Source organism: Pelobates fuscus, chromosome 1 (genome assembly GCF_036172605.1).
Source record: "Pelobates fuscus isolate aPelFus1 chromosome 1, aPelFus1.pri, whole genome shotgun sequence".
NCBI lineage: Eukaryota > Metazoa > Chordata > Amphibia > Anura > Pelobatidae > Pelobates > Pelobates fuscus.
Genome location: NC_086317.1, coordinates 407,270,832 through 407,289,847, shown reverse-complemented (window position 1 = coordinate 407,289,847; position 19,016 = coordinate 407,270,832).

Genomic DNA, 19,016 nt, shown 5'->3' with positions numbered 1-19,016 from the left:
ATACTTTCCTTCTCTTAATTCTTTATTCGAAAATAAAACATTTAGTACTAAATATATCAATTTAATAAACATGATGAACAAACCCTACTACAAAAACTGCATATAGTAAGGAAACTTAAAACTCGGCATGGCTGTTAATGCCGCTTCATAAATCAAAGGGTAAATGTTTATACTGTCCATCTTATTAGACTGTTACCTGTGCATTCCAGATTGATTCTTCATTTGCCATTCCGTTTGAATCCATCATTTTGCCTTGAATTCTAAGATTTTTTCTCTACACATGGAATTGAAATACATTTTCAGTATTTACCAATAGTAATACAAGACAATATGTTTTATTAAGAAGAAAACACAGACAGGGTTCTGCACTGAAATTAGAATTCAAAGTGAATATCAAGTTTAATTCCAAAGTAGCCGAAGTAGAAGCATAGCTGACTTAGAGAATAGAAAAAAGGAGACAGAGAATATGGGGTGCAGGAGGGAACCAGCTACCCAGACTCTGAAGTGGTTTCAAGGGGTATAGGGGGCTAAACCCCGGGGAAAATTGAAAAAGAAATGAAAGAGTGGGCAGAATAACCACCACATATAGAACTATATGAAGGTGGGAGACTGCTCACTCAATGGTCTATACCCCTTTAGTAATGGTACTTGTAGGGAAGAGGAGGGCGTAGGTTTAAAGCAAAAAAAGAAAAATTAGGAAGAAGACGTGGGTATTAAACCTTTAATGGAACAACTTATATTAATAGTAGTGAGATATAAAACTGGCTCCACCTGTAGCCAGGGGGGGGGGGGGTGGAATTTCCCTAGTGGGGTTAATTCGTAAGTGAGGTAAGTGCTCACAGATACTGGTTGAAGCTCATGCAGTGAATGAGTGCTAAGGACCAATGGGAAAAAGGTCCCTAATAATAATGCACATTAGTATGTCAAACTTAACATATTAGTGTTGCCAGAAGGCTGGCCAGCAGGGCTGGGGGCTAGAGTGTATGGGGATAGATAGTAAACCTTGGTAGGTAAGGTACCCCTGTGGGGAACAGAATAGTCTCTATGGCGGGCTAAAGTACTGGTGTGAAGAGACGGGCAAAAGGAACAAATGGCCAGTTCAGACAGTATGTACATGCCCCACAGAGCATGAAATTGTAGCTTACTGTCAGGTGGACATTCAGAACATGCCCATCCCTCACCCTAAGTAGCCCTAGACTAGCTGACTGTCTCCCTTAAGACCAGGGGACTAAGAAACACTACCTGCTGCTTCAAGGCAGCCTCAAGGTTATCCCTATTACTGTCCCTTAGACATGGCCAGGAACGTTTTTATACCGGTACTGAATATTTTGGAAACCTTATTATATCAAGGACTCTGCCATCTATCATAAAAGCAACCTATTACGCAACGTTTACTCTAATTAACTACATTATTTAAACCAGGGCTCAATTAATCTCTGGTTTTCAGCTCTGATAGTGACATTGTCTAGGTTATCTTTTTGATTCTGCGCTCCTAGAATTAACACAACGAAGGGAGGGTTGGGGGTTGCTTGGAAACTCTGTGCATACAGGTGCTCTTCCAGTTAATTCTGTCAAGAGCAGTAATTCATTTTCAGGAATAATTTATTAATAAAGACTTGAAGGGCATGAGTACACAATGTTATTTATATTACAATTATATGGCCTACACCGATTATTTGTTCTATCCATATATCGGTCGAGATTTGTTACATTTGAATACTTTCTTTTTTTAAATTTATTTATTTATTCGAAAATAAAACATTTAGTATTAAATATATCAATTTAATAAAGATTATCAAGAAACCTTACTACAAGAACTGCCTGTAGAAAGAAACCGTAAATCTCGGCATGGCTGTTAATGCCGCTTTGTAAATCAAAGGATAAATGTTTATACTTCCCATATTATTAAACTATTACCTTTACTGCCTCAATTAATTCTTCGTGTAGCTTTTGTTTCGGATTCTTCATTTTGTCTTGAATTCTGAAATTGGCTACCTACACATGGAATTGAAATAAATTTTCAGGAAATGTCAATAGTAATACAAGACAATATTTGTAATAAGTAGAAAACATTTTGATTAACTGAAATGAGAAATCAAAGTGAATATCAAGTTTAATTCCAAAGTAGCCAAAGTAAAAGCATAGCTGACTTAGAGAATTGTTTCCATGTCATTTAGTTTGATCTTACACTTGAAATTCCCTTTTAATTCTCACTATAATAAATAACCCTTAAGGGTGCTTCACATTTATATGAGAGAAGAGGTGTTAGAAAGTTGAAACTTCTAACCTCCAAACCCAACATTCACTTTCCAAAGAAGTCAGGGACGCTAATATAAAAGGATCTAGGCCTCAATTACCTTTTAACATCTACACTATGATTACAGTGTTATCTAATTCCAATTAATAAATAATGGTAACTCCATGAAACAAACACTCCAAGCATCATTCAGATTTGTTTCATTTGAATCCTTTCCTTCTTTAACTTCTTCATTTGAAGATAAAAACATTTAGTATTAAATATATCAAGTTAATAAAGATGATGAAGAAGTCTTACTACAAGAACTGCATTTAGAAAGAAAATCTAAAACTCGTCATGGCTGTTAATGCCACTTCATAAATCAAAGGGTAAATGTTTATACTGTCCATATTATTAGACTGTTACCAGTGTATTCCAAAATGATTCTTCACTTGGCGTTCCTTTTGGATCCACCATTTTGTCCTGATATCCAATATATTTTCTCTACACATGGAATTGAAATACATTTTCAGGATATTCCAATAGTAATACAAGACAATATGTTTTATTAAGAAGAAAACACAGACAGGGTTTTTCACTGAAATGAGAATTCAAAGTGAATATCAAGTTTAATTCCAAAGTAGCCGAAGTAGAAGCTTAGCTGACTTAGAGAATTGTTTCCATGTCAGTTAGTTTGGCCGTACACTTGAAATTCACTTTGAATTCTCACATTAGTAAGTAACTCTGAGTGTGTTTCACATTTCTCTATAAGAGAAAAGAGACTTCAAAATGTTAAAACTTCTATCCCCAAGTTGCTGTGAATCTGTGTAAATGTCCATTAGACATGGCCAGGAACGTTTTTATAACGGTACTGAATATTTTGGAAACCTTCTTATATCAAGGACTCTGCCATCCATCATAAAAGCACCCTATTACGCAACGTTTACTCTAATTAACTACATTATTTAAACCAGGGCTCAATGAATCTCTGGTTTTCAGCTGATAGTGATGTTGTCTAGGTTATCTTTTTGATTCTGCCGTCCTAGACTGAACACAGCAATCTGTGCATGGTCCTGCCCCCCCCCTAGCAAAACACAGTGATTTCCGGGAAGGAGAGAAGAGAGGACTGGAGCCAGAAGAGCCAATTCATAAATGCATGACAGATATACAAAACCAGAATGTGTGTGTGTGTGTGTGTGTGTTTGTGTGTATATGCATTTAAACATTTTTTGTTATATTTAACAAGTCAAGTCTTTAGTTATTTTTTTTAGTTTGGAATGGGGGAGGGTTGGGGTTGCTTGGAAATTCTGTGCCTACAGGTGCTCTTCCAGTTAATTCTGTATAGAGCAGTAATTCATTTTCAGGAATAATTTATTAATAAAGACTTGAAAGGCATGAGAATACAATGTTATTTATATTACAATTATATGGCCTACACAGATTATTTGTTCTATCTGTATTTTTGTTGAGATTTGTTTCTTTTGAATACTTTCCTTCTCTAAATTCTTCATTCGAAAATAAAACATTTAGTACGAAATATATCAATTTAATAAACATGATCAAGAAACCTTACTACAAAAACTGCATGTAGTAAGGAAACTTAAAACTTGTCATGGCTGTTAATGCCGCTTCATAAATCAAAGGGTAAATGTTTATACTGTCCATCTTATTAGACTGTTACCTGTGCATTCCAGATTGATTCTTCATTTGCCATTTCTTTTGAATCCATCATTGTGTCTTCATTTCTAAGATTTTTTCTCTACGCATGGAATTGAAATACATTTTCAGTATTTTCCAATAGTAATACAAGACAATATGTTTTATTAAGAAGAAAACACAGACAGGGTTTTTCACTGAAATGAGAATTCAAAGTGAATATCAAGTTTAATTCCAAAGTAGCCGAAGTAGAAGCATAGCTGACTTAGTTAATAGTTTCCATGTCAGTTAGTTTGGCCGTACACTTGAAATTCACTTTGAATTCTCACTTTAGTAAGTAACTCTGAGTGTGTTTCACATTTTTCTATAAGAGAAAAGAGACTTCAAAATGTTGAAACTTTCACCCTCACGTTGCTGTGAATCTGTCTAAATGTCCGTTAGACATGGCCAGGAACATTTTTATTACGGTACTGAATATTTTGGAAACCTTATTATATGGACTCTGCCATCTATCATGACAAAGCACCCTATTACGCACAGTTTAATCTAATTTACTACATTATTTAAACCAGGGCTCAATTAATCTCTGGTTTTAAGCTCTGATAGTGACGTTGCCTACGTTATCCTTTTGATTCTGCCCTCCTAGACTGAACACAGCAATCTGTGCATGGTCCCACTCCCCACTAACAAAACACAATAATTTCCAGGAAGGAGAGAAGAGAGGACTGGAGCCAGAATGGCCAATTCATAAATGCATGACATATATACAAAACCAGAATGTGTGTGTGTGTGTGTGTGTGTGTGTGTGTGTGTGTGTGTGTGTGTGTGTGTTTGTGTGTGTGTGTGTGTGTGTGTATTTAAACAATTTTGTTATATTTGTCAAGTCTTTATTTTTTTTAGTTTGGAATGAGGGAGGGTTGGGGATTGCTAGAGAATTCTGTGCCTACAGGTGCTCTTCCAGTTAATTCTGTCAAGAGCAATAATTCATTTTCAGGAATAATTTATTAACAAAGACTTGAAGGGCATGAGTACACAATGTTATTTATTTAACAATTATATGGCCTACACAGAGTATTTGTTCTGTCTGTAACTCTGTTGAGATTTGTTTCATTTGAATACTTTCCTTCTCTTAATTCTTTATTCGAAAATAAAACATTTAGTACTAAATATATCAATTTAATAAACATGATGAACAAACCCTACTACAAAAACTGCATATAGTAAGGAAACTTAAAACTCGGCATGGCTGTTAATGCCGCTTCATAAATCAAAGGGTAAATGTTTATACTGTCCATCTTATTAGACTGTTACCTGTGCATTCCAGATTGATTCTTCATTTGCCATTCCGTTTGAATCCATCATTTTGCCTTGAATTCTAAGATTTTTTCTCTACACATGGAATTGAAATACATTTTCAGTATTTACCAATAGTAATACAAGACAATATGTTTTATTAAGAAGAAAACACAGACAGGGTTCTGCACTGAAATTAGAATTCAAAGTGAATATCAAGTTTAATTCCAAAGTAGCCGAAGTAGAAGCATAGCTGACTTAGAGAATAGAAAAAAGGAGACAGAGAATATGGGGTGCAGGAGGGAACCAGCTACCCAGACTCTGAAGTGGTTTCAAGGGGTATAGGGGGCTAAACCCCGGGGAAAATTGAAAAAGAAATGAAAGAGTGGGCAGAATAACCACCACATATAGAACTATATGAAGGTGGGAGACTGCTCACTCAATGGTCTATACCCCTTTAGTAATGGTACTTGTAGGGAAGAGGAGGGCGTAGCTTTAAAGCAAAAAAAGAAAAATTAGGAAGAAGACGTGGGTATTAAACCTTTAATGGAACAACTTATATTAATAGTAGTGAGATATAAAACTGGCTCCACCTGTAGCCAGGGGGGGGGGGGGGGGAATTTCCCTAGTGGGGTTAATTCGTAAGTGAGGTAAGTGCTCACAGATACTGGTTGAAGCTCATGCAGTGAATGAGTGCTAAGGACCAATGGGAAAAAGGTCCCTAATAATAATGCACATTAGTATGTCAAACTTAACATATTAGTGTTGCCAGAAGGCTGGCCAGCAGGGCTGGGGGCTAGAGTGTATGGGGATAGATAGTAAACCTTGGTAGGTAAGGTACCCCTGTGGGGAACAGAATAGTCTCTATGGCGGGCTAAAGTACTGGTGTGAAGAGACGGGCAAAAGGAACAAATGGCCAGTTCAGACAGTATGTACATGCCCCACAGAGCATGAAATTGTAGCTTACTGTCAGGTGGACATTCAGAACATGCCCATCCCTCACCCTAAGTAGCCCTAGACTAGCTGACTGTCTCCCTTAAGACCAGGGGACTAAGAAACACTACCTGCTGCTTCAAGGCAGCCTCAAGGTTATCCCTATTACTGTCCCTTAGACATGGCCAGGAACGTTTTTATACCGGTACTGAATATTTTGGAAACCTTATTATATCAAGGACTCTGCCATCTATCATAAAAGCAACCTATTACGCAACGTTTACTCTAATTAACTACATTATTTAAACCAGGGCTCAATTAATCTCTGGTTTTCAGCTCTGATAGTGACATTGTCTAGGTTATCTTTTTGATTCTGCGCTCCTAGAATTAACACAACGAAGGGAGGGTTGGGGGTTGCTTGGAAACTCTGTGCATACAGGTGCTCTTCCAGTTAATTCTGTCAAGAGCAGTAATTCATTTTCAGGAATAATTTATTAATAAAGACTTGAAGGGCATGAGTACACAATGTTATTTATATTACAATTATATGGCCTACACCGATTATTTGTTCTATCCATATATCGGTCGAGATTTGTTACATTTGAATACTTTCTTTTTTTAAATTTATTTATTTATTCGAAAATAAAACATTTAGTATTAAATATATCAATTTAATAAAGATTATCAAGAAACCTTACTACAAGAACTGCCTGTAGAAAGAAACCGTAAATCTCGGCATGGCTGTTAATGCCGCTTTGTAAATCAAAGGATAAATGTTTATACTTCCCATATTATTAAACTATTACCTTTACTGCCTCAATTAATTCTTCGTGTAGCTTTTGTTTCGGATTCTTCATTTTGTCTTGAATTCTGAAATTGGCTACCTACACATGGAATTGAAATACATTTTCAGGAAATGTCAATAGTAATACAAGACAATATTTGTAATAAGTAGAAAACATTTTGATTAACTGAAATGAGAAATCAAAGTGAATATCAAGTTTAATTCCAAAGTAGCCAAAGTAAAAGCATAGCTGACTTAGAGAATTGTTTCCATGTCATTTAGTTTGATCTTACACTTGAAATTCCCTTTTAATTCTCACTATAATAAATAACCCTTAAGGGTGCTTCACATTTATATGAGAGAAGAGGTGTTAGAAAGTTGAAACTTCTAACCTCCAAACCCAACATTCACTTTCCAAAGAAGTCAGGGACGCTAATATAAAAGGATCTAGGCCTCAATTACCTTTTAACATCTACACTATGATTACAGTGTTATCTAATTCCAATTAATAAATAATGGTAACTCCATGAAACAAACACTCCAAGCATCATTCAGATTTGTTTCATTTGAATCCTTTCCTTCTTTAACTTCTTCATTTGAAGATAAAAACATTTAGTATTAAATATATCAAGTTAATAAAGATGATGAAGAAGTCTTACTACAAGAACTGCATTTAGAAAGAAAATCTAAAACTCGTCATGGCTGTTAATGCCACTTCATAAATCAAAGGGTAAATGTTTATACTGTCCATATTATTAGACTGTTACCAGTGTATTCCAAAATGATTCTTCACTTGGCGTTCCTTTTGGATCCACCATTTTGTCCTGATATCCAATATATTTTCTCTACACATGGAATTGAAATACATTTTCAGGATATTCCAATAGTAATACAAGACAATATGTTTTATTAAGAAGAAAACACAGACAGGGTTTTTCACTGAAATGAGAATTCAAAGTGAATATCAAGTTTAATTCCAAAGTAGCCGAAGTAGAAGCTTAGCTGACTTAGAGAATTGTTTCCATGTCAGTTAGTTTGGCCGTACACTTGAAATTCACTTTGAATTCTCACATTAGTAAGTAACTCTGAGTGTGTTTCACATTTCTCTATAAGAGAAAAGAGACTTCAAAATGTTAAAACTTCTATCCCCAAGTTGCTGTGAATCTGTGTAAATGTCCATTAGACATGGCCAGGAACGTTTTTATAACGGTACTGAATATTTTGGAAACCTTCTCATATCAAGGACTCTGCCATCCATCATAAAAGCACCCTATTACGCAACGTTTACTCTAATTAACTACATTATTTAAACCAGGGCTCAATGAATCTCTGGTTTTCAGCTGATAGTGATGTTGTCTACGTTATCTTTTTGATTCTGCCGTCCTAGACTGAACACAGCAATCTGTGCATGGTCCTGCCCCCCCCTAGCAAAACACAGTGATTTCCGGGAAGGAGAGAAGAGAGGACTGGAGCCAGAAGAGCCAATTCATAAATGCATGACAGATATACAAAACCAGAATGTGTGTGTGTGTGTGTGTTTGTGTGTATATGCATTTAAACATTTTTTGTTATATTTAACAAGTCAAGTCTTTAGTTATTTTTTTTAGTTTGGAATGGGGGAGGGTTGGGGTTGCTTGGAAATTCTGTGCCTACAGGTGCTCTTCCAGTTAATTCTGTATAGAGCAGTAATTCATTTTCAGGAATAATTTATTAATAAAGACTTGAAAGGCATGAGAATACAATGTTATTTATATTACAATTATATGGCCTACACAGATTATTTGTTCTATCTGTATTTTTGTTGAGATTTGTTTCTTTTGAATACTTTCCTTCTCTAAATTCTTCATTCGAAAATAAAACATTTAGTACGAAATATATCAATTTAATAAACATGATCAAGAAACCTTACTACAAAAACTGCATGTAGTAAGGAAACTTTAAACTTGTCATGGCTGTTAATGCCGCTTCATAAATCAAAGGGTAAATGTTTATACTGTCCATCTTATTAGACTGTTACCTGTGCATTCCAGATTGATTCTTCATTTGCCATTTCTTTTGAATCCATCATTGTGTCTTCATTTCTAAGATTTTTTCTCTACGCATGGAATTGAAATACATTTTCAGTATTTTCCAATAGTAATACAAGACAATATGTTTTATTAAGAAGAAAACACAGACAGGATTTTTCACTGAAATGAGAATTCAAAGTGAATATCAAGTTTAATTCCAAAGTAGCCGAAGTAGAAGCATAGCTGACTTAGTTAATAGTTTCCATGTCAGTTAGTTTGGCCGTACACTTGAAATTCACTTTGAATTCTCACTTTAGTAAGTAACTCTGAGTGTGTTTCACATTTTTCTATAAGAGAAAAGAGACTTCAAAATGTTGAAACTTTCACCCTCACGTTGCTGTGAATCTGTCTAAATGTCCGTTAGACATGGCCAGGAACATTTTTATTACGGTACTGAATATTTTGGAAACCTTATTATATGGACTCTGCCATCTATCATGACAAAGCACCCTATTACGCACAGTTTAATCTAATTTACTACATTATTTAAACCAGGGCTCAATTAATCTCTGGTTTTAAGCTCTGATAGTGACGTTGCCTACGTTATCCTTTTGATTCTGCCCTCCTAGACTGAACACAGCAATCTGTGCATGGTCCCACTCCCCACTAACAAAACACAATAATTTCCAGGAAGGAGAGAAGAGAGGACTGGAGCCAGAATGGCCAATTCATAAATGCATGACATATATACAAAACCAGAATGTGTGTGTGTGTGTGTGTGTGTGTGTTTGTGTGTGTGTGTGTGTATTTAAACAATTTTGTTATATTTGTCAAGTCTTTATTTTTTTTAGTTTGGAATGAGGGAGGGTTGGGGATTGCTAGAGAATTCTGTGCCTACAGGTGCTCTTCCAGTTAATTCTGTCAAGAGCAATAATTCATTTTCAGGAATAATTTATTAACAAAGACTTGAAGGGCATGAGTACACAATGTTATTTATTTAACAATTATATGGCCTACACAGAGTATTTGTTCTGTCTGTAACTCTGTTGAGATTTGTTTCATTTGAATACTTTCCTTCTCTTAATTCTTTATTCGAAAATAAAACATTTAGTACTAAATATATCAATTTAATAAACATGATGAACAAACCCTACTACAAAAACTGCATATAGTAAGGAAACTTAAAACTCGGCATGGCTGTTAATGCCGCTTCATAAATCAAAGAGTAAATGTTTATACTGTCCATCTTATTAGACTGTTACCTGTGCATTCCAGATTGATTCTTCATTTGCCATTCCGTTTGAATCCATCATTTTGCCTTGAATTCTAAGATTTTTTCTCTACACATGGAATTGAAATACATTTTCAGTATTTACCAATAGTAATACAAGACAATATGTTTTATTAAGAAGAAAACACAGACAGGGTTCTGCACTGAAATTAGAATTCAAAGTGAATATCAAGTTTAATTCCAAAGTAGCCGAAGTAGAAGCATAGCTGACTTAGAGAATAGAAAAAAGGAGACAGAGAATATGGGGTGCAGGAGGGAACCAGCTACCCAGACTCTGAAGTGGTTTCAAGGGGTATAGGGGGCTAAACCCCGGGGAAAATTGAAAAAGAAATGAAAGAGTGGGCAGAATAACCACCACATATAGAACTATATGAAGGTGGGAGACTGCTCACTCAATGGTCTATACCCCTTTAGTAATGGTACTTGTAGGGAAGAGGAGGGCGTAGCTTTAAAGCAAAAAAAGAAAAATTAGGAAGAAGACGTGGGTATTAAACCTTTAATGGAACAACTTATATTAATAGTAGTGAGATATAAAACTGGCTCCACCTGTAGCCAGGGGGGGGGGGTGGAATTTCCCTAGTGGGGTTAATTCGTAAGTGAGGTAAGTGCTCACAGATACTGGTTGAAGCTCATGCAGTGAATGAGTGCTAAGGACCAATGGGAAAAAGGTCCCTAATAATAATGCACATTAGTATGTCAAACTTAACATATTAGTGTTGCCAGAAGGCTGGCCAGCAGGGCTGGGGGCTAGAGTGTATGGGGATAGATAGTAAACCTTGGTAGGTAAGGTACCCCTGTGGGGAACAGAATAGTCTCTATGGCGGGCTAAAGTACTGGTGTGAAGAGACGGGCAAAAGGAACAAATGGCCAGTTCAGACAGTATGTACATGCCCCACAGAGCATGAAATTGTAGCTTACTGTCAGGTGGACATTCAGAACATGCCCATCCCTCACCCTAAGTAGCCCTAGACTAGCTGACTGTCTCCCTTAAGACCAGGGGACTAAGAAACACTACCTGCTGCTTCAAGGCAGCCTCAAGGTTATCCCTATTACTGTCCCTTAGACATGGCCAGGAACGTTTTTATACCGGTACTGAATATTTTGGAAACCTTATTATATCAAGGACTCTGCCATCTATCATAAAAGCAACCTATTACGCAACGTTTACTCTAATTAACTACATTATTTAAACCAGGGCTCAATTAATCTCTGGTTTTCAGCTCTGATAGTGACATTGTCTAGGTTATCTTTTTGATTCTGCGCTCCTAGAATTAACACAACGAAGGGAGGGTTGGGGGTTGCTTGGAAACTCTGTGCATACAGGTGCTCTTCCAGTTAATTCTGTCAAGAGCAGTAATTCATTTTCAGGAATAATTTATTAATAAAGACTTGAAGGGCATGAGTACACAATGTTATTTATATTACAATTATATGGCCTACACCGATTATTTGTTCTATCCATATATCGGTCGAGATTTGTTACATTTGAATACTTTCTTTTTTTAAATTTATTTATTTATTCGAAAATAAAACATTTAGTATTAAATATATCAATTTAATAAAGATTATCAAGAAACCTTACTAAAAGAACTGCCTGTAGAAAGAAAACGTAAATCTCGGCATGGATGTTAATGCCGCTTTGTAAATCAAAGGGTAAATGTTTATACTTCCCATATTATTAAACTATTACCTTTACTGCCTCAATTAATTCTTCGTGTAGCTTTTGTTTCGGATTCTTCATTTTGTCTTGAATTCTGATATTGGCTACCTAAACATGGAATTGAAATACATTTTCAGGAAATGTCAATAGTAATACAAGACAATATTTGTAATAAGTAGAAAACATTTTGATTAACTGAAATGAGAAATCAAAGTGAATATCAAGTTTAATTCCAAAGTAGCCAAAGTAAAAGCATAGCTGACTTAGAGAATTGTTTCCATGTCATTTAGTTTGATCTTACACTTGAAATTCCCTTTTAATTCTCACTATAATAAATAACCCTTAAGGGTGCTTCACATTTATATGAGAGAAGAGATGTTAGAAAGTTGAAACTTCTAACCTCCAAACCCAACATTCACTTTCCAAAGAAGTCAGGGACGCTAATATAAAAGGATCTAGGCCTCAATTACCTTTTAACATCTACACTATGATTACAGTGTTATCTAATTCCAATTAATAAATAACGGTAACTCCATGAAACAAACACTCCAAGCATCATTCAGATTTGTTTCATTTGAATCCTTTCCTTCTTTAACTTCTTCATTTGAAGATAAAAACATTTAGTATTAAATATATCAAGTTAATAAAGATGATGAAGAAGTCTTACTACAAGAACTGCATTTAGAAAGAAAATGTAAAACTCGGCATGGCTGTTAATGCCACTTCATAAATCAAAGGGTAAATGTTTATACTGTCCATATTATTAGACTGTTACCGGTGTATTCCAAAATGATTCTTCACTTGGCGTTCCTTTTGGATCCACCATTTTGTACTGATATCCAATATATTTTCTCTACACATGGAATTGAAATACATTTTCAGGATATTCCAATAGTAATACAAGACAATATGTTTTATTAAGAAGAAAACACAGACAGGGTTTTGCACTGAAATTAGAATTCAAAGTGAATATCAAGTTTAATTCCAAAGTAGCCGAAGTAGAAGCATAGCTGACTTAGAGAATAGTTTCCATGTCAGTTAGTTTGGCCGTACACTTGAAATTCACTTTGAATTCTCACATTAGTAAGTAACTCTGAGTGTGTTTCACATTTCTCTATAAGAGAAAAGAGACTTCAAAATGTTAAAACTTCTATCCCCAAGTTGCTGTGAATCTGTGTAAATGTCCATTAGACATGGCCAGGAACGTTTTTATACTGAATATTTTGGAAACCTTCTTATATCAAGGACTCTGCCATCCATCATAAAAGCACCCTATTACGCAACGTTTACTCTAATTAACTACATTATTTAAACCAGGGCCCAATGAATCTCTGGTTTTCAGCTGATAGTGATGTTGTCTAGGTTATCTTTTTGATTCTGCCCTCCTAGACTGAACACAGCAATCTGTGCATGGTCCTGCCCCCCCCTAGCAAAACACAGTGATTTCCAGGAAGGAGAGAAGAGAGGACTGGAGCCAGAAGAGCCAATTCATAAATGCATGACAGATATACAAAACCAGAATGTGTGTGTGTGTGTGTGTTTGTGTGTATATGCATTTAAACATTTTTTGTTATATTTAACAAGTCAAGTCTTTAGTTATTTTTTTTAGTTTGGAATGGGGGAGGGTTGGGGTTGCTTGGAAATTCTGTGCCTACAGGTGCTCTTCCAGTTAATTCTGTATAGAGCAGTAATTCATTTTCAGGAATAATTTATTAATAAAGACTTGAAAGGCATGAGAATACAATGTTATTTATATTACAATTATATGGCCTACACAGATTATTTGTTCTATCTGTATTTTTGTTGAGATTTGTTTCTTTTGAATACTTTCCTTCTCTAAATTCTTCATTCGAAAATAAAACATTTAGTACGAAATATATCAATTTAATAAACATGATCAAGAAACCTTACTACAAAAACTGCATGTAGTAAGGAAACTTAAAACTTGTCATGGCTGTTAATGCCGCTTCATAAATCAAAGGGTATATGTTTATACTGTCCATCTTATTAGACTGTTACCTGTGCATTCCAGATTGATTCTTCATTTGCCATTTCTTTTGAATCCATCATTGTGTCTTCATTTCTAAGATTTTTTCTCTACGCATGGAATTGAAATACATTTTCAGTATTTTCCAATAGTAATACAAGACAATATGTTTTATTAAGAAGAAAACACAGACAGGGTTTTTCACTGAAATGAGAATTCAAAGTGAATATCAAGTTTAATTCCAAAGTAGCCGAAGTAGAAGCATAGCTGACTTAGTTAATAGTTTCCATGTCAGTTAGTTTGGCCGTACACTTGAAATTCACTTTGAATTCTCACTTTAGTAAGTAACTCTGAGTGTGTTTCACATTTTTCTATAAGAGAAAAGAGACTTCAAAATGTTGAAACTTTCACCCTCACGTTGCTGTGAATCTGTCTAAATGTCCGTTAGACATGGCCAGGAACATTTTTATTACGGTACTGAATATTTTGGAAACCTTATTATATTGACTCTGCCATCTATCATGACAAAGCACCCTATTACGCACCGTTTAATCTAATTTACTACATTATTTAAACCAGGGCTCAATTAATCTCTGGTTTTAAGCTCTGATAGTGACGTTGCCTACGTTATCCTTTTGATTCTGCCCTCCTAGACTGAACACAGCAATCTGTGCATGGTCCCACTCCCCACTAACAAAACACAATAATTTCCAGGAAGGAGAGAAGAGAGGACTGGAACCAGAATGGCCAATTCATAAATGCATGACATATATACAAAACCAGAATGTGTGTATATGTGTGTGTGTGTGTATTTAAACAATTTTGTTATATTTGTCAAGTCTTTATTTTTTTTAGTTTGGAATGAGGGAGGGTTGGTGATTGCTAGAGAATTCTGTGCCTACAGGTGCTCTTCCAGTTAATTCTGTCAAGAGCAATAAATCATTTTCAGGAATAATTTATTAACAAAGACTTGAAGGGCATGAGTACACAATGTTATTTATTTAACAATTATATGGCCTACACAGAGTATTTGTTCTGTCTGTAACTCTGTTGAGATTTGTTTCATTTGAATACTTTCCTTCTCTTAATTCTTCATTCGAAAATAAAACATTTAGTACTAAATATATCAATTTAATAAACATGATGAACAAACCCTACTACAAAAACTGCATATAGTAAGGAAACTTAAAACTCGGCATGGCTGTTAATGCCGCTTCATAAATCAAAGGGTAAATGTTTATACTGTCCATCTTATTAGACTGTTACCTGTGCATTCCAGATTGATTCTTCATTTGCCATTACGTTTGAATCCATCATTTTGCCTTGAATTCTAAGATTTTTTCTCTACACATGGAATTGAAATACATTTTCAGTATTTACCAATAGTAATACAAGACAATATGTTTTATTAAGAAGAAAACACAGACAGGGTTTTGCACTGAAATTAGAATTCAAAGTGAATATCAAGTTTAATTCCAAAGTAGCCGAAGTAGAAGCATAGCTGACTTAGAGAATAGAAAAAAGGAGACAGAGAATATGGGGTGCTGGAGGGAACCAGCTACCCAGACTCTGAAGTGGTTACAAGGGGTATAGGGGGCTTAACCCCGGGGAAAATTTAAAAAGAAATGAAAGAGTGGGCAGAATAACCACCACATATAGAACTATATGAAGGTGGGAGACTGCTCACTCAATGGTCTATACCCCTTTAGTAATGGTACTTGTAGGGAAGAGGAGGGCGTAGGTTTAAAGCAAAAAAAGAAAAATTAGGAAGAAGACGTGGGTATTAAACCTTTAATGGAACAACTTATATTAATAGTAGTGAGATATAAAACTGGCTCCACCTGTAGCCAGGGGGGGGGGGGTGGAATTTCCCTAGTGGGGTTAATTCGTAAGTGAGGTAAGTGCTCACAGATACTGGTTGAAGCTCATGCAGTGAATGAGTGCTAAGGACCAATGGGAAAAAGGTCCCTAATAATAATGCACATTAGTATGTCAAACTTAACATATTAGTGTTGCCAGAAGGCTGGCCAGCAGGGCTGGGGGCTAGAGTGTATGGGGATAGATAGTAAACCTTGGTAGGTAAGGTACCCCTGGGGGGAACAGAATAGTCTCTATGGCGGGCTAAAGTACTGGTGTGAAGAGACGGGCAAAAGGAACAAATGGCCAGTTCAGACAGTATGTACATGCCCCACAGAGCATGAAATTGTAGCTTACTGTCAGGTGGACATTCAGAACATGCCCATCCCTCACCCTAAGTAGCCCTAGACTAGCTGACTGTCTCCCTTAAGACCAGGGGACTAAGAAACACTACCTGCTGCTTCAAGGCAGCCTCAAGGTTATCCCTATTACTGTCCCTTAGACATGGCCAGGAACGTTTTTATACCGGTACTGAATATTTTGGAAACCTTATTATATCAAGGACTCTGCCATCTATCATAAAAGCAACCTATTACGCAACGTTTACTCTAATTAACTACATTATTTAAACCAGGGCTCAATTAATCTCTGGTTTTCAGCTCTGATAGTGACATTGTCTAGGTTATCTTTTTGATTCTGCGCTCCTAGACTTAACACAACGAAGGGAGGGTTGGGGGTTGCTTGGAAACTCTGTGCATACAGGTGCTCTTCCAGGTAATTCTGTCAAGAGCAGTAATTCATTTCCAGGAATAATTTATTAATAAAGACTTGAAGGGCATGAGTACACAATGTTATTTATATTACAATTATATGGCCTACACCGATTATTTGTTCTATCCATATATCGGTCGAGATTTGTTACATTTGAATCCTTTCTTTTTTTTAATTTATTTATTTATTCGAAAATAAAACATTTAGTATTAAATATATCAATTTAATAAAGATTATCAAGAAACCTTACTACAAGAACTGCCTGTAGAAAGAAAACGTAAATCTCGGCATGGCTGTTAATGCCGCTTTGTAAATCAAAGGGTAAATGTTTATACTTCCCATATTATTAAACTATTACCTTTACTGCCTCAATTAATTCTTCGTGTAGCTTTTGTTTCGGATTCTTCATTTTGTCTTGAATTCTGAAATTGGCTACCTACACATGGAATTGAAATACATTTTCAGGAAATGTCAATAGTAATACAAGACAATATTTGTAATAAGTAGAAAACATTTTGATTAACTGAAATGAGAAATCAAAGTGAATATCAAGTTTAATTCCAAAGTAGCCAAAGTAAAAGCATAGCTGACTTATAGAATTGTTTCCATGTCACTTAGTTTGATCTTACACTTGAAATTCCCTTTTATTTCTCACTATAATAAATAACCCTTAAGGGTGCTTCACATTTATATGAGAGAAGAGATGTTAGAAAGTTGAAACTTCTAACCTCCAAACCCAACATTCACTTTCCAAAGAAGTCAGGGACGCTAATATAAAAGGATCTAGGCCTCAATTACCTTTTAACATCTACACTATGATTACAGTGTTATCTAATTCCAATTAATAAATAACGGTAACTCCATGAAACAAACACTCTGTCAGGGACCAGGAACCAGACAGAGACAGAAGTAGATGCAAACACACCTTTATTAATAAATAACAAAATAAATAACAAAAGCAAAGTCCAGGAATCAAGCAGGGGTCAGTCACCAGAGCGGGTAGTCAGACAAGCCAGGATCAGGAGCACGGAGAGCAGCGGAGTCAGGAACAAGGCCGGAGTCAGGAACCAGGAGCAAACAGGAAACACAGGAACAAGGAGACTTCTGGGGAACAGGAAACCACGCAAGGGCAAGGAGGTTCTGGGCTTAGCTGCTTAAATAGGCAGAACTGATTAGCAGCAGGGCTGATTACTACTCACAGGTGAGTAACCGTGGCAACAAGCAGAAGCAGCTCATAGTAATTGCAGCTGAAAACTCAATCACTGAGACAGAAAGGGTTGCTGTTTAAAACAGCAAAGAAACCCTGACAGTACCTCCCCCTCAACGACTCCCCCCATCTCTTCTGGTGGGTCCGGGTTTCATGGGGAAGCGGGCATGATAGGAACGAAGGAGGGATGGTGCATGGACATCAGAGGCTGGAACCCAGGAGCGTTCCTCTGGACCGTATCCTTTCCAGTGCACCAAGTATTGGATCTGTCCTCTGAAGACCCGTGAGTCAATGATGCTGCGTATTTCATATTCCTCATGATTGTCAATCAGAACAGGACGTGGACGTGGCACTGAGGTGGTGTACCGATTACAAAGCAACGGTTTCAAGAGGGAAACATGGAAAACATTTGAGATGCGCATGTTAGCAGGAAGGTCAAGTGCGTAAGCTACAGGGTTAACCCTTCGAAGTATACGAAATGGCCCAACGTATCGGGGTGCCAGTTTTTGTGAGGGAACACGGAGGCGTAGGTTACGGGAAGACAGCCAGACCCTCTCTCCGACCTGATAGGTAGGTGCAGGAAGGCGTCTGCGGTCGGCCTGGAGTTTGTAGTTCTGCGTTGCGCGTTGCAAAGAATTCTGAACCTGCACCCAAGTGGAACGGAGTTCCCTGAGATGTTCCTCCAATGCCGGTATCCCCTGTGGCAAGAACGTATCAGGCAACATGGACGGTTGAAACCCATAGTTTGCCAAGAATGGGGATAGCCGGGAGGAGGCATTAATCGCACTATTGTGGGCAAACTCCGCCCAGGGTAGAAGATCAGACCAGTTGTTCTGGTGGTCAGAAATGTAGCAACGCAGAAACTGTTCCACTGTTTGGTTAGCTTGTTCCGCTGCACCATTGGATTGCGGGTGGTAGGCCGAGGAGAAGGAAAGCTGAATTCCCATTTGCGTACAAAAAGCTCTCCAAAATCTGGACACGAACTGGCTACCCCTATCTGAGACTATCACTTTGGGTAACCCATGCAAACGAAAGACCTCCCGAGCAAAAATTGTTGCAAGTTCCTGGGAAGTTTGTAGTTTTTTCAAGGGAATGCAATGCGACATCTTCGAGAATCGGTCAACAACCATGAGAACGACTGTATTGCCACGGGAGACCGGAAGATCTACGATAAAATCCATGGATAAGTGGGTCCAGGGTCGTTCACCATTAGGTATGGTTTGCAGGAGACCCACTGGAGGGCGTCGTGGGGTTTTATTTTGAGCGCACACAGGACAGGCAGCTACAAAAGCGGTGACATCCGAACGGAGACTAGGCCACCAAAATTGCCGG